We start from the raw sequence: 16,887 nt of genomic DNA, 5'->3' as shown, positions 1-16,887 counted from the left end.
CAGAACAGTGTCCACCTTGAAGGCAGTGCAGAGTTGGGAGAGCAAGAGGAATTGTTCCGCGAACTGCCCTTACTTAAATGTCTCTTTTAAGCCAGTTGGCTACAGTAATTGAGGACTGCATTACTTTTTTTTTCAAAATGAAAGAATTAATAGGTTAATGGTAATTAGGAGATGATTTGACATATAAACAGGATAACTTCTTTAACTCTTTTAATAAATTTTTTTCGTTTGCAACTTCAGAAAAATTATACTACATTCTTGGAAATTATTTTTGTGAAGAATCTAGAAATCATTTGTTGAATGGAATATAACTAGTTTACTCCTAATAGGAAACATGCTATTGCACTAAGAGAATGTAAAACACAGGTTAGTGTTGTGTTTGTGCCCTAAGAGATGAAAAATTGACTTTAGAATTAGGTGTACCTGGGTTTGAATTCTAGTTCCACCACTTTTTAATTGTAAAGCTTTGTGTAACCTACTTGTTCTTTCTAAATCTCTTTTTATCTCTGTAAGTGGGATTAAAATTGTATCTAATAGGTCATTTATATGAATATTTTATGATAACAATCTGGTATTTCGTTGACTCTTTAGAGAAGGCATCCAGTAAATGGTAATTCCTGTTGCCATCACTTTTATTTATTCCTATTATTATCATAAAATCATGCTGAATTATGAAATCCTTTTAGTGTCACCGGTCACCTCTATGATGGAATTTGGACTTACCTGGTTTTGTGTTGCTACATGCATGTACAATACATACTATATGCTATCTAAATATTACCATGTGTATAGTGGTCCATGCCCTATGCATATGTAAATAAGATAGAAAAGGATCGTTATGAGAAGTCTATAGGTGGTGAATACAAATGTGGTAGTAAAGATAAACTCGTGATAATCATGGCACTACACTGCTTAACACTTCATTGGCTCCTAATTATTTAAAAATAAATTCCAGACATCTTTTCAGGACCCACATAGCCTTTGTCAACATGCTCCTGCATTGTCTTTCTATTCATATGTTTCTTTATTCAATCAGTGATTTATTTAATTAATCATCTGTCATTTAATAATTACACAAATGTTTTCTGATGGTCTGTTGTGTGTTAGGTGCTGAACTAGGTATTAGGAAAAGATCAATGAGTAAGACAAAATTGCTACTATAACTGATCCTGTGGTTTCACAGAGGTTGACATTCAGAGAGACAAATTATAACACAAAATGATAAATGCCATCGCAGAGTCATGAACAAATTTATTTGGGAAGACTGAAAGAGAATAATTGCATTTACAAAGATAGTACAATATATGGTGAAAACTGGCAGTTGAGCTGGGTGTTCTAAGGTGAGTGGGACATTTTCAGGTAGGAAAATGAGGAAATAGAGTCAGAGTAGAGAGAATAGTATAGGCAAAAGTGGTATCTAGAAATGTAGAATGGTTCTGTAATATTGATTTAAAATAGGAAAAAATTGGAAGCTATCCCAATGCCCAATATCAGGAGAGTTTTAATAAATTGTGGTACATCCATATACTGCAATATTTAACAATTGCTAAGGTTATATCAAAATGGGTAATTGATGGTAATGTAATGTTATGTTAACAGGTAGGAAGTTAAACTGATTATATAGTATGATAAATTTTATAAATATATACACTGGAAAGGCTAGAAGGAAAGATTATAATTTAATAATGTTTATCTTAGGTGGTGGAACTGTAGGAAATTTTGAAAACAAATTTAAATGCCCAACAGGTACATGAAAAGATTCTCAACATCACTAATCATCGAGGAAATGCAAATCAAAACCACAATGAGATATCACCTCACACCTGTTAGAATGTCTATCATCAAGAAGAGATAAGTGTTGGTGGGGATGTGGAGGAAAGGGAACCCTTGTATGCTGTTGGTAGGAATGTAAATTAGTTCAGCCACTAGGGAAAACAATATGGAGGTTCCTCAAAAAATTACAAATAGAACTACCATATGACCCAGCAATTCCACTTCTATGTATTTACACAAAGGAAATGAAAACAGGATGTCAAAGAGATCTATGCACTCCTATGTTTATTGCAGCATTATTTACAATAGCCAAGATACAGAAAAAAACTAAGTGCTTGTTAATGGCTGAATGGACAAAGATGTGTTATATATTTGTAATGGGACCTTATTTCGCCATGAGAAAGAAGGACATCTTGCCATTTGTGGCAACATGGATGGAGCTTGAGGATACTATGCTAAGTGAGATAAGTCAGACAGAGAAAGACAAATACTGTATGATATCAGTTATATGTGGAATCCAAAAAAGCTAAACTTGTGAAAACATAGAGTAGAACAGTGGCTACTGGGTGCTGGGGCTGGGGAATGGGAGAGAGAGTGTTTAAGGGGGCACACTTGCAACTAGTAGATAAACAAGTCCTGGAGAGCTAATGCACAATATAGTGACTATAGACAACAGTGTTGTGTTATGATCATCAAACTTGCTAAGGGACCAGATCTTAACTATTCCCACCACAAAAAAGAAATGATAATTATGCAATATGATGGGTTGCGAACTATTGCTATAGTGGCCATCAAATTACAATATATAACTGCATCAGATAAACACGTTGTATATCTTAAAATTACATGTTGTATGTCAAATATATTTCAATGAAAGAAGGGAATTTTTATCTTATTCTTTAAAATTTACCTATTTTTCAAATTCTCTACATTGACAATTAGTCTCTATAACGCCCTATTATTTATGAATTAATTTTATAATTCAGGAGAAAAAATAAACATAAAGTTATTAGTATTGAGTTAGGGGAAGAAATTGAGTTGGAAATTTAAGTTTGGTGATTTCATCTCATAGGGGACTGATAAAATTGAGGAGGTAGATTTGGACAATAAAAATGACCATGTTTATGGCAAGAGAGAAGAATAGTCCTCTCTGAAATACACAGCCCAAGAAGAGAGGCAACAATTAGTGTTGCTAGATCTGACCAGAGTGCCTGGATTTGAACCCCTTCTCTACCACCTGTTGGCCGTGTTCCCTTGGGCTGGCTATTTCAGCTCCCTGTTGCATCATAGAGTTGTGAAGATTTAATGAACTGACGTTTGTAAAGCACTTTGTGATCGAAGTAAGTACTATATCAGTCTTTTAAGTTAATAAGTAATTTTCATTATCTTGCCCCTCTATATTTTGTTTATTTTTTTTAAAGACCAGTTAGAAAAAAGACTATCTGAATAATTTTAATAGCTATGGCACTACTGTATTATAAAACATTGGTGGATTCCAGTTTTTCACTATTACAAATAATGCTTATTTTATAATCTCTTCATCGAATGCAAGGGTGGTACAATATATAGAAATGCATCTGGATATTTTATAATATTAATAGGTGAAAAAATAATTATCTCTACAAATGTTAATGAAACATTTGAGAAACAATAACATTTATTTTTGTTAAAAATTCTTTGTGAAAAGGAACTGATGGATTCAGACTAAATACTGAAATATATCTCAAATTAAAAGCCAACATTTTCACATTGGTGAAACAGTGGAAGAATTCTCGTTACAATAAGGATCAAAAAGGATGACTCTTATTTCCACTATCATTTAACATTATTCCAACATTACTATGCCATGTAATTAGCTAAGAGAAAAAACCAGGAATTTAATTAATGAGAAGAAACAGCAAAATTTTAATTATTTCTAAATGGTATGATTTATACTTGCTAGCCCAGGAGAATCAATTAAAAAACCTATGAGAAATGATAAAATAATTAAGGGAATGGGTATATAATTATTATCCAAAAATCTATACCCAACGGTAAATAATAATCAATTAAAATATAATAAAAGTACTATTTGCAATAGCAACAATACCATGTATGTCACAAAATCCATAAAAAAACTACAAAGGAAGATGATGTATTAAATTAAATAAAAATTTTATCTTTCATTTCTCAAAAACCACACACAATATGAAGACGAAAGTAAAATATCAATAGAGGGAATATTGCATCACAGGTAATGACAAGGGAAACACATTCTTAATTTTCAAATCATTATAGAAAAGACAAACAGCCAAGTAGAAAAAGGAGAAAGGTATACTAAAAAGAAATCGCCAGGGGGAAAAATAACCAATGGCCCAAAATCCGAATATGGTAAACCTAACTCATAATGAAATGCATGCATATTAAGACAAGATCATGATACCATTTAAACTTATAATATTGGCATAATTTTCCTTTTAGATGATAGTACTCAAAGATGGCAAGGGGGTAGAAAGATTGGGAGGGAAACTTGGCAGTATCCATCAAAATTTCACATGTACGTAATCTGATCCTGTGAGTCCAAGGCTAGGAGTTTAACTTAGAGATGTATACAAGCGTACAGCTGCGTACACAAAAATATCCAACAAGAGTCATCTAGCGTGGTGGGTAAGAGGTGCACTGTGGTTCTGGAACGTCTGAATGGGAATTCTAAGGTGACTTATTTGTCTTCTCTAAGGCTGTTCTCTTATCTGTAAGATGAGAAAAACAGTGATAGGTAAAACAGATGTTTGCTGTGAGGATTACAAAGAATATTGAATAAAAATGACAGTAGAAAAACAATCTAGAGAGAATGATTATAACTTAAATTTTTTAAAAATCAAATATTTTGGTGGATCAAAAGAAACCACAAGGAGAGCCAGCCCTGGTGGTCTGGTGGTTCAAGTTCAGCACTCTCACCGCTTCGGCAGCCCGGGTTTGTTTCCCGGTCATGGAACCACACCACTTGTCTGTCAGTTGCCATGCTGTGACGGTGGCTCACATAGAAGAACTAGAAGGACTGACTACTAGGATATACAACCATGCACTGGGGCTTTGGGGAGAAAAAAAGAAAAAAGGAAACACAAGAAGAGTAAAGAAAATCAGCCCCAAACTGGGAGAAGACAAAAAAATGTATATCCTCCAAATCAACAAGAAAAATAACCCAGTCAATTGGACAAAAGTCATTGTGTGGAAATCTGTCTCTCCTAGAGTACTTCTCCTTCTCCATGATGCTCTCTGACCCAGGAAGTGAACTTGTGTGACTCCATCAATAGGATTCCTAAGGTTTCCGTCCTCATAGTGATTTTGCTCAAGTAGGAGCTGAATATAGTAGAGAGGGAAAAGAGTATTTACTCCCTGGAGGCCACTTCAGGCTCTGTCTGTTTTTGAAGGTCAGTGAATTTCTCAAGTTTGCCAAAATTACATGCTCCTTTTCTGAAAATCTCATTAGGTAGACACTGAAACTTTTTGATATTTTTCTCATTTCTCAACTTCAATTTTATGGTATTAATGTGATATTCAGGGATAATTTTTTTAGGTTGCAATTCAAAGACATTAACTCTTTAACTATGTCCTTTCTGCCATTAAAAACCTAAGAAGATTTTTATTTAAGCAATTATATAATTTTTAAATTTATAGCTTTGTAACTGATACTTTTCATAACTTTTTTCCTGCTTTATAACAGTGTGCTTCATCATAAATATGCTCCCTTCATCTTTGTGCACATATTAAATGCACTGATTTTACATTACTGTTATGGTGACCCTATTAATTCTCTTTCCTTAGGTGTAAGTTCTGTAAATTGTACTTGGTTCTGTTTTAGTGTCTTAGCTTTCCCCAAAATGTTGATTTGGGCCTTATATTCTGTTATCAAATTTTTTTGTTTTTTGGGTATTTTTTGAGGAAGATTAGCCCTGAACTGACATCTGAGCCCATCCATTTTATATGTGGTTCACCTGCCACAGCATGGCTTGATAAGTGGTGTGTAGGTCAGTGCCCGGGATCCGACTGGGAAACCGGGGGCCGCCAAAGTGGAGCATGTGACCTTAACTGCCAAGCAATTGGGCCAGCCCCTGTTATAGAATTCTTGAGGCTCCACCTGGCCAACTGAAGATTACTGTGATGCTTTCCATTTGCTTTCTACTTTTGGATTTTTTTTTACAGCTTCTTGTTAACAGAGAGTTCTCCATCTGATGTGTAAGCATAATGGTAAATTTAACAGTTAAAAATATAAATTTTCTGGGGAAGGGGCAGAGCAAAATGGTGGGGTGAGCTGACCCGGGATTCTCTCCCCTCCAAAATACAACAAAAGATTGGAAGAACTGAATTTCAGAGAATAAGCATAATGCCAGCTCGTTAGACACCTACAATACCAAGAAGGCAGAGATCATAAACCCTCCTTACGGCCTCAGAAGAGCTGGAACGGTAGGAGAGAACATCGCTCCCCCTCCTAGAGTCTGCGATTGCTGCAGCGTGGGTCTGGAGGGAGCGGGGGAGGGGCTGCGCGACCAGGGATCATCCAGGACTCCTGCCGCTGATTCAGTGGAGACCTGCTGATGGGGGGAAGCTTCCATCCGCGGGGACCCCATAAACCAAGGGCCTTGGGAGACCAGAGAACAGAACTGATCTGAACCCAGACCAGCGCGTGTGAGTAACAGCCCCTCCCCCCAGCAAAGCCAGTGGGCGCAGCCATCTTGCCCTAAGGAGGAGAGCTAACACGCCGCTCTCGACCCCCATCTAGTGGCGACAGGCTGTAACTGCAACTGAATCCTACCACCATGAGAAAAAACCGCTCCTCTACCATCCAGCAATTTATAAAAGCCCCAGACCAGAAGGAAAACAATAAAAACATAGAATTAAGTCCTGAGGACTTGGAATTAGGTAAACTAAGTGATAATGAGTTCAGAGCAGCTATAATCAAAAAACTCAATGCGGTAAAGAGAAAGATAGAGAAACAAGCCGAGTTCTGGAGTTACTTCACAAAAGAGATTGAAATCATAAAGAAGAATCAAACAGAATTACTTGAGATGAAAAACACAATGGACCAGATAAAACAGAATACAGATTCCCTGAATGCCCGTGTAGACAACCTAGAGGAGCAAATCAGCATAATCGAGGACAGACAGGCTGAATGGCGCCAGACAGAGGAAGAAAGAGAACTAAGAATTAAAAAAAATGAGGAAAATCTCCAAGAGATAATGGATTCAATGAGGAGTAAGAACATAAGGATCATAGGAATTCCCAAGAATATGGAAAAGGAAAATGGAGTAGAAAGTGTGCTTAATGAAATTATTGAAGAGAACTTCCCAAATCTAGGGATCGATGGAGAAATGTGTGTAGAGGAGGGTTTTAGATCTCCTAGATTTGTCAATGTAAAAAGAGCTACCCCAAGGCACATAGTAGTAAAATTGGAAAAAGGAAAGATAAGGAAAAAATACTCAGGGAAGTAAGAAAAAAAAAGAGAATAACCTATAAAGGAGCCCCTATCAGACTGTCAGCGGATTTCTCTACAGAAACCCTCCAAGCTAGGAGAGAATGGAGTGACATATTCAAAGCTTTAAAGGATAAAAATCTTCAGCCAAGAATACTCTATCCAGCAAGAATTTCCTTCAGATATGAGGGAGAAATTAAATCTTTTCCAGACAAACAAAAGTTAAGGGAATTTGTAACCAAAAGCCCTCCATTACAAGAAATCCTCAAGAAGGCTCTCATACCTGAAAAAAGAAAAATGGGAGAAAGGGGACACAATCCACAGACTAGGGAGACCGATGGATAGAACCAGAACAGGATAGCAAATATTCAACTATAGCATTAGGGTAAAGGTAAGGAAACTACCAAAGCAAGGACGATCTTATCACTCTAACTACAAATGAATAAGACGAGTTGGAATAAACAATGAAAATAATTATTTAGGAGGGGAAGAGCAAAGGGTCTAAATCAGTATTGGTCAAGTAAGTAAGAGACCACCAGAGAATAGACTATATTATACATGAGATTCTAAATACAAACTTCAAGGTAGACACTAGAATAAAGTACAGAACAGAGTCACAAATCATAAATAAGGAAAAATCTAAGAAACCCAGCATAAGAAATTGCAGTATTAAATGGGTAGTTTAAAGCAAACAGGAAAAGAAACGCAGGAAAACAAGATAATGAGCGACAGATTAACAGCATTAAGTCCACATGCATCAATAATCACTCTCAATGTGAACGGATTGAACTCTCCAATAAAAAGACACAGAGTGGCAAAATGGATTAAAGAACATGATCCAACAATTTCTTGCCTCCAGGAAACACACCTCAGCCCTAAGGACAAACACAGACTCAGGGTGAAGGGGTGGAGGACAATACTTCAAGCAAATAGCAAGGAAAAAAAGGCAGGTGTTGCAATTCTCATATCAGACCAAGTGGATTTCAAAATAAGACAGGTAAAGAGAGACACACAGGGACAATATATAATGATCAAAGGGACACTTCATCAAGAAGAAATAACGCTTATAAATATCTATGCACCCAACACAGGAGCACCAAGATTCATAAAGCAACTATTAACAGACCTAAAGGAAGATGTTAAAAACAACACAATAATAGTAGGGGACCTCAACACCCCACTCACATCAACTGACAGATCATCCAGACAGAAAATCAACAAAGAAATAGTGGAGCTAAATGAAAAACTAAAACAATTGGACTTAATAGACATATATAGATCACTTCACCCTGAAAGAGCTGAATACACATTCTTCTCAAGTGCACATGGAACATTCTCAAGGATAGACCATATGTTGGGAAACAAGGCAAGCCTCTACAAATTTAAAAAAAATTGAAATAATAACAAGCATCTTCTCAGATCATAGTGCTGTAAGGCTAGAAATTAATTACAAGAAAAAAGCTGAGAAAGGCACAAAGATGTGGAGACTAAACAACACACTACTGAACAAGCAATGGATCATTGAAGAAATTAAAGAAGAAATAAAAAATTACCTGGAAACAAATGAAAATGATAGCATGCCATACCAACTCATATGGGATACATCAAAAACTGTATTAAGAGGAATATTCATCACAATACAGGCACATCTTAACAAACAAGAAAAATCCCAAATAAACAACCTTAAAGCACACCTAACAGAACTAGAGAAAAAAGAACAAATGAAGCCCAAAGTCAGCAGAAGGAGAGAAATAATAAAAATTAGAGCAGAAATAAATACTATTGAAATGAAAAAGGCAGTAGAAAGGATCAATGAGACAAAGAACTGGTTTTTTGAGAAGATAAATAAAATTGACAAACCACTAGCCAGACTTACAAAGAAAAAAGGGAGAAAGCTCAAATAAACAAAATCAGAAATGAGCGAGGAGAAATAACAACAGACTCTGCAGAAATACAACAGATTATAAGAGAATACTACAAAAAACTATATGCCAACAGAATGGATAACCTAGAGGAAATGGATAAATTCTTGGTCTCCTACAATCTCCCAAAGCTCACTCAAGAAGAGGCAGACAATTTGAACAGACCAATCACAAGAAAAGAGATTGAAACAGCAATCAAAAACATCCCAAAGAATAAAACCCCAGGACCAGACGGCTTTCCTGGGGAATTCTACCAAACTTTCAGAGAGGATTTAATACCTATCCTTTTCAAGCTATTCCAACAAATTAGGGAAGATGGAACACTTCCTAACACATTCTATGAGGCCAACATCACGCTGATACCAAAACCTGACAAGGACACCACGAAAAAAGAGAACTACAGGCCAATATCACTGATGAACATAGATGCAAAAATTCTAAACAAAATTTTTGCAACCAGAATTCAGCAATTCATCAAAAGAATCATACATCATGATCAGGTGGGATTCATACCAGGGACACAGGGGTGGTTCAACATCCGCAAATCAATCAATGTGATACACCACATCAACAAACTGAGGAATAAAAACCACATGATCATCTCAATAGATGCAGAGAAGGCATTTGACAAGATCCAACAGCCATTTATGATAAAAACTCTGAACAAAATGGGCATAGAAGGAAACTACCTCAACATAATAAAGGCCATATACGACAAACCCATAGCCAACATCATACTCAATGGGCAAAAACTGAACGCCATCCCCCTGAAAACAGGAATGAGACTAGGATGCCCTCTATCACCACTCTTATTTAACATAGTACTGGAGGTCCTGGCCAGAGCAATCAGGCAAGAAAAAGGAATAAAAGGAATCCAAATAGGGAAGGAAGAAGTGAAACTCTTGCTGTTTGCAGACAACATGATCTTATATATAGAAAACCCCAAAGAATCCATTGGAAAACTGTTAGAAGTAATCAACAACTACAGCAAAGTTGCAGGGTATAAAAGCAATTTGCATAAATCAGTAGCATTTCTATACTCCAGTAATGAACCAACAGAAAAAGAACTCAAGAATACAATACCATTCACAATCGCAACAAAAAGAATAAAATACCTTGGGGTAAATTTAACTAAGGAAGTGAAGGACCTATATAATGAAAATTACAAGGCCTTTCTGAGAGAATTGGATGATGACATAAGGAGATGGAAAGACATTCCATGTACATGGATTGGAAGAATAAACATAGTTAAAATGTCCATTCTACCTAAAGCAATCTACAGATTCAACGCCATCCCAATCAGAATCCCAATGACATTCTTTACAGAATTAGAACAAAGAATCCTAAAATTCATATGGGGCAACAAAGACCCCGAATTTCTAAAGCAATCTTGAGAAAAAAGAACAAAACAGGAGGCATCACAATCCCTGACTTCAAAACATACTACAAAGCTACAGTGATCAAAACAGCATGGTACTGGTACAAAAACAGGTGCACAGATCAATGGAACAGAATTGAAAGCCCAGAAATAAAACCACACATCTGTGGACAGCTTATCTTTGACAAAGGAGCTGAGGGCATACAATGGAGAAAAGAAAGTCTTTTCAACAAATGGTTCTGGGAAAACTGGAAAGCCACATGTAAAAGAATGAAAATTGACCATTCTTTTTCACCATTCACCAAAATAAACTCAAAATGGATCAAAGACCTAAAGGTGAGACCTGAAACCATAAGGCTTCTGGAAGAAAACGTAGGCAGTACACTCTTTGACATCAGTATTAAAAGGATCTTTTCGGACACCATACCTTCTCAGAGAAGGGAAACAATAGAAAGAATAAACAAATGGGACTTCATCAGACTAAAGAGCTTCTTCAAGGCAAATGAAAACAGGATTGAAAGAAAAAACAACCCACTAACTGGGAAAAAATATTTGCAAGTCATATATCTGACAAAGGCTTAATATCCGTAATATGTAAAGAACTCTCACAACTCAACAACAAAACATCAAACAACCCAATCAAAAAATGGGCTGGAGACATGAACAGACATTTCTCCAAAGAAGATATACTGATGGCCAATAGGCACATGAAAAGATGCTCATCATCGCTGATCATCAGGGAAATGCAAATCAAAACTACAGTAAGATATCACCTTACACCCATTAGAATGACAAAAATATCTAAAACTAATAGTAACAAATGTTGGAGAGGTTGCGGAGAAAAAGGAACCCTCATACACTGCTGGTGGGAATGCAAACTGGTGCAGCCACTATGGAAAACAGTATGCAGATTCCTCAAAAAATTAAAAATAGAACTACCATATGATCCAGCCATCCCACTACTGGGTATTTATCCAAAGAGCTTGAAGTCAGCAATCCCAAAAGTCCTATGCACCCCAATGTTTATTGCAGCATTATTTACAATAGCCAAGACATGGAAGCAACCTAAGTGCCCATCAACAGACGAATGGATAAAGAAGATGTGGTACATATATACAATGGAATACTACTCAGCTGCAAAACAGAACAAAATCATTCCATTTGCAATAACATGGATGGACCTTGAGGGAATTATGTTAAGTGAAATAAGCCAGCGAGAGAAAGATAATCTGTGTATGACTCCACTCATATGAGGAATTTAAAATTATGGACTAAGAACAGTTTAGTGGATACCAGGGGAAAGGTGAGGTGGGGGGTGGGCACAAAGGGTGAAGTGGTGCACCTACAACATGACTGACAAACATTAATGTACAATTGAAATTTCACAAGATTGTAACCTATCAATAACTCAATAAAAAAAATATATATATATATAAATTTTCTATCAACTTTCATCAGAAGTTCATAACTGTGTTTTTAGTCTTTTTTTCTCATCTGAGGGTCAGTCAGGGAGAGATTTTTGTTCTTATTCTGTTATTTCACACAAAATGGGGTCTTAACTGTTTAATTTTTTTCTCTTAAGTATCATCTGATTTGTATTGTGTTTAGAGTGTGTCTTTTGTACTATTTTTGATTTTTGGAATTTATTGAGATATCTTCCGGATTAAATAAAACATGTTTTAAATAAATAGAAATTAATTGAATCATTTTATGATTCAATTTAATACATTATTTAAAACACTTCAACATAAATATTTCATGGTGATTAAAAATGATAGCCAATAATTAGATTAATTTTAAGTTCTCACAGAAAGCATCATTTTTCAGATACAATCACAATATTCTATTTCTATTGCATTAATATGACAATGATATAGAAATACAGAGACTCGATTACTATATATTTGTTTTAGGAGTAGGACGTTCTGTCCTTCATAACTATCTTAGAATGCTTTGGTGGTGACCATAATCCCTGATCTCACAACCATTTCTGAAACCAATCTCTAGAAGGAAGACCTTAATAAGAAGAATGCAAGAGAGTTTCCAGAATGTCAGTTCATAAGTAACGCTAAAATATAAGTGAAATAATTAAAAATTAGTGCCATTACTTTTGATATAAGTATTGCTTTTGAGAAACATTAAGCTTTGTTTTGTGGCTTATTTGTCTGAGCATAATACATATTAAATTAAAATGGATTTTGCTATGAAATTTTACTTTAGGGAACAATATTGTTATTGTGCTAATTTTTTAATGGTAATTAATGGAATTCTTCTTACTGGCTGAAGCATTTACAGCCATATGATCTCTATGGTATATATTCCTTGACCAGTCAAACCACAAACATTAAAAAAAAAAAATCTTGGGCAAGCCATGGTGGCCTACTGTTTAAGTGTGGTACACTCAGCTTCGGTGGTCAAGGGTTCAGTTCCCTGGTACCATCTTACACCTCTCATCTCTCAGTGGCAGTGCTGTGGCAGCGGCTCACATACAAAGAGAGGAAGATTGGCAGTGGATGTTAGCTCAGAGTAAATCTTCCTCAGCAAAAAAAAAAAAAAAAAGCCTACAAAAAAAAAATCTCACCAGTAGCATTACACCTTTTTCGCTTGAAGCAAAACTTTGTGAGACTCTGTAGAAAGAAGAAGGAAATACATTGAAGAAGTCAGTGGAGAGATTCAGTTTCAACAGAGATACAAGAAAATTTGGTACTTCATCCTTTAATTCTTTGTGGAAAATAGACATACAGGCTATAAAAGAATCCTCAGGGCATTGTAAAATGGTCTTCAGAAGTCAACAGACAAAGTTGTAATGGTAGTAGAGTTGTTAAAAGTCTGACTGGGTAAACCATTTGGGAATAGAGACCATATAATGAGTAATAATCTTTCAAAATAATGGGCAGGATGACCTAATAAGACATTTCCATTTCCAAAGTCTATGAACCCTACAGTTTCATTGCACAAAGCAAGAATTTTGTCAGTAGGACTTACATGGGGAAATCCCATGCATTGCTTTGAAATTCATGGGCTAGCGGCCTAGCCAAGAGGGTAATGATGTGTAAAGGCAATTGAAAGCCTAATGAAATTGGGCTTCTGTGTGTAATGGGAGAAAAATATAATTTTATTGTCCACTCTAAGTTGTACGTCGTTAAGGATGGACCCATATATTTCCCATTTAGATAAAAGTTAATTCCTTTCTGGGATAAATAATTGCCTCATTGATCAATGTCCACCTTCATAATGATTGTGAATAAAAATAATGAAAATATTAAATCCTAACTGGTGCTAGCAAAATTTATTTGAGGAAAATGGTTTATCTTGTTCAAAAATTTCACTTTTAGAGTAAATACTTAATTTATCAGTCTAAACAGTAAAAATTGTTACCTGTAAATCTTTGAATTCTCTATCATGCAGACTATAACTTAAAACTTAAATTTGTTCCTGCAGAACTTATATTGTCTTTTTATGAATCTATTTTCCTGGAAATTTTTCATCACGGTAGTGTGCTACTGCACTCTGTTTCAATGTTCAGAAATTCCCCGTTATCTATTAATATGCCTTTTTTGTTTACCAAATATTTTTTATATCACACACAAATTTTTTCACAGGCACAGTTCTTTGACAAAATATTTGGGTTTTTTTTTTTTTTTTTTTTGTTGAGGAAGATTGCCCTGACCTAACATCTGTGTCAGTCTTCCTCTATTTTATATGTGGGTTGCTGCCACAGCACGGCTGCTGACAAGTGGTGTAGGTCCATTTTGCAGGCTGGGGGACCAAACCCCAGCCTGCCAATGGAGCATGCCAAACTTAACCACTGGGTCACAGGGCTGGTCTCATGAAATAAGAATTTTTCTTAGTAATTGTTTTTTTACATAATTTCAAACCTAGGCTGAAATTGCAAGAATAGTACAATGAAACCCTAAATACTCTTACCCAGATTCAACATTTGTTTATATTTTGCTCTATTTCTATTTGCTTTATCATTCTCTATCTACACACACACACACACACACACACACACTGATACACACACGCAGCTCTTAATATAGTTATATATTTTTCTGAACCACTTGCAAGTAAATTGTAGATATAGTTTCCCTTTGCCACTATTTCAGTATGTATTTCCTAAAAAGGATATTCTCTTACATAGCCATACTATAAATTTCAAACAAGAACTTTTATACTGATAGAGTGTAAAAGTTTCTTACAATATTAGTGATGAGAATTTTCATTGTGCAGTTAAAGTCTTTTTAATATAATTTGTGAGTAGATATTTTGAGATTCTATAAATATCCTATTACTCATCAAACTTTTATCCACTTTTTATAGTATTCATTAATGATTTTCTAACTCCATAATTCCTTCTATACTAGTTGGCATTCTACTCTAAGGAAGAAATTTTCCTTCTCCATCCTTTATATGTCTATATAGCTCCATAGTATCATGGAATCTTACTTTATTTTATGGATAACAATCCATTGCTATAGTTATATATTTTGACACTCAAATTTTTCCAGATTTGGACAATGGGAACTCCTTCAGACTGCTTCCCATGTCCTTTTGAGAGGCTTCCACGACTTTTAGGCTCAAGATAAGTTCCAGGCTCTTCTACTTTCCCTATCCTAGCCTTGAAATTGGCTATTTTGCCAAAAGATACCTGCATCCTTTTAGTGGATAATGGTATTTTGAAACCAAGGTCCGAACATTAGGTGTGCTAACCGCCAATGATGGATCATTGCCTCTATGCCCTAATGGTGAAATAAATTAAGATCTCTGAATGACGCATGTTTGTTCTTACTGGTACCGTTGCTTTTAGGACCACTCAGTGGACAGAGCTGTTTGTGTGTGGGTATGGCTGTGTGTATGCACAAACTTATCTAATTTTTTTCTCTCTCCATTGATTGACTGCTAGATAGGAAGACAGATAGATAGGTACTTACATACATACATGCACACATACTGGCATTCCCTACTCCATTCCAACCACATTGGGTAAATTTTAGTCAGCCTAATTTTCACATATGTGACTCCTTTCTCAAGCAATGGCAAACTTAGCTCACCTCGTCCTCAATGTTTTTACCTATTTGTTCAAACGTATGTTTATAGTTATTTTTAGGTACATAGAGAGAAATTCACAAACCCGACTTATCGTCTTCATTGTATCAGCAAGGCACACACCTGCGTGACCCGCCCCCTCACACTGTAGCGTAGTTCTCTCACCTGAGTCACAACCTTTGCGCCGCTTCCCATCACCCCACCCCATTGAGAACAATCATTTTCCGAATTTGTTCATTATAGATCAGTCTTTCCTGTTTTATAATTTAATGTAAATGGAATCCTACAGAAACTACTCTTTTGTATTTGATTTCTTTTACTCAGCCTAAATCTTGGAGATTCATGCCTGTGCTATCAGTACAAATACTGGTTTTGTTCCCTCTCTCTCTGAGTAGAACTCCATTGTATCATTGTGTGAATATACCCAAGTTTATCTCTTCTCCTGTAAACTTGGGTTGTAGTTTGGAGCTATTCTAAGTACAACTACAAACATTCTTCTAAAAGCTTTTCTGTGAACTTGTGTTTTAGTTTTTCTTGAATAAAGTCACAGAGCATATATCTGATGGACAGTAACAAACCAAAAAATATTTTTTTCTAAGTGTTTGTGTCATTCTGCAGCCCACCCACAAAGTATGAGTCTCTATTGCTGCACATTTTTGTCAATATTTGGAATTGTCAGGCTTTTTGGTTTTAGCTATTCTAAAGTGTGAGTACTGGCGTCACATTGTGGTTGTCATTTGCATTTTCATGTTGATTGGTGATGTGGAGAGCTTTTTCATATGCTTATTGGCCTTTGTATATCTTCTTTTGTCAATTGTCCAAGTCTTTTGCCCATTTAAAAAAATTTGTGTTGTCTTTTTATATTGTTTTATGTGTTCTTTATATAATCCATCTACACCTGAGAATATGTTGTCCAAGTTTGTGTTGACTATTCATTTTCTTAAGCATGTTTTTTGTTTTGCCAATTTAAAAGAGTTGACAAAGTTCTACATATTTTTTTAACGGTGTTGCTTTCTGTTTCTTTGTCTGCCCCAAGGTGGCAGAGATATTCTTCAGTGTTTTCTTTGAAAACTTTATACTTTTAATTTTTATGTTTATTTCTATAATTCTTATCAAAGGCAATTTTCTCAAAGTAGTGAGATAGGAATCAAGTTTTTTCCTTCCTTCCTTCCTTCTTTCTTTCTTTTTTTCATATGGATATATTTCCAGCACTATTTGCTGAAAAGATTTTCTTTTCTGTATTAAACTGCTTTGATGTCTTTGTTGAAAATCCATTGACTGTATATGGATGAGTCTATTTTTAGACTCACTGTTCG

This window comes from Equus quagga, chromosome 2 (genome assembly GCF_021613505.1).
Source record: "Equus quagga isolate Etosha38 chromosome 2, UCLA_HA_Equagga_1.0, whole genome shotgun sequence".
In the NCBI taxonomy this organism is placed as follows: domain Eukaryota; kingdom Metazoa; phylum Chordata; class Mammalia; order Perissodactyla; family Equidae; genus Equus; species Equus quagga.
This window is presented reverse-complemented; position numbering follows the sequence as displayed.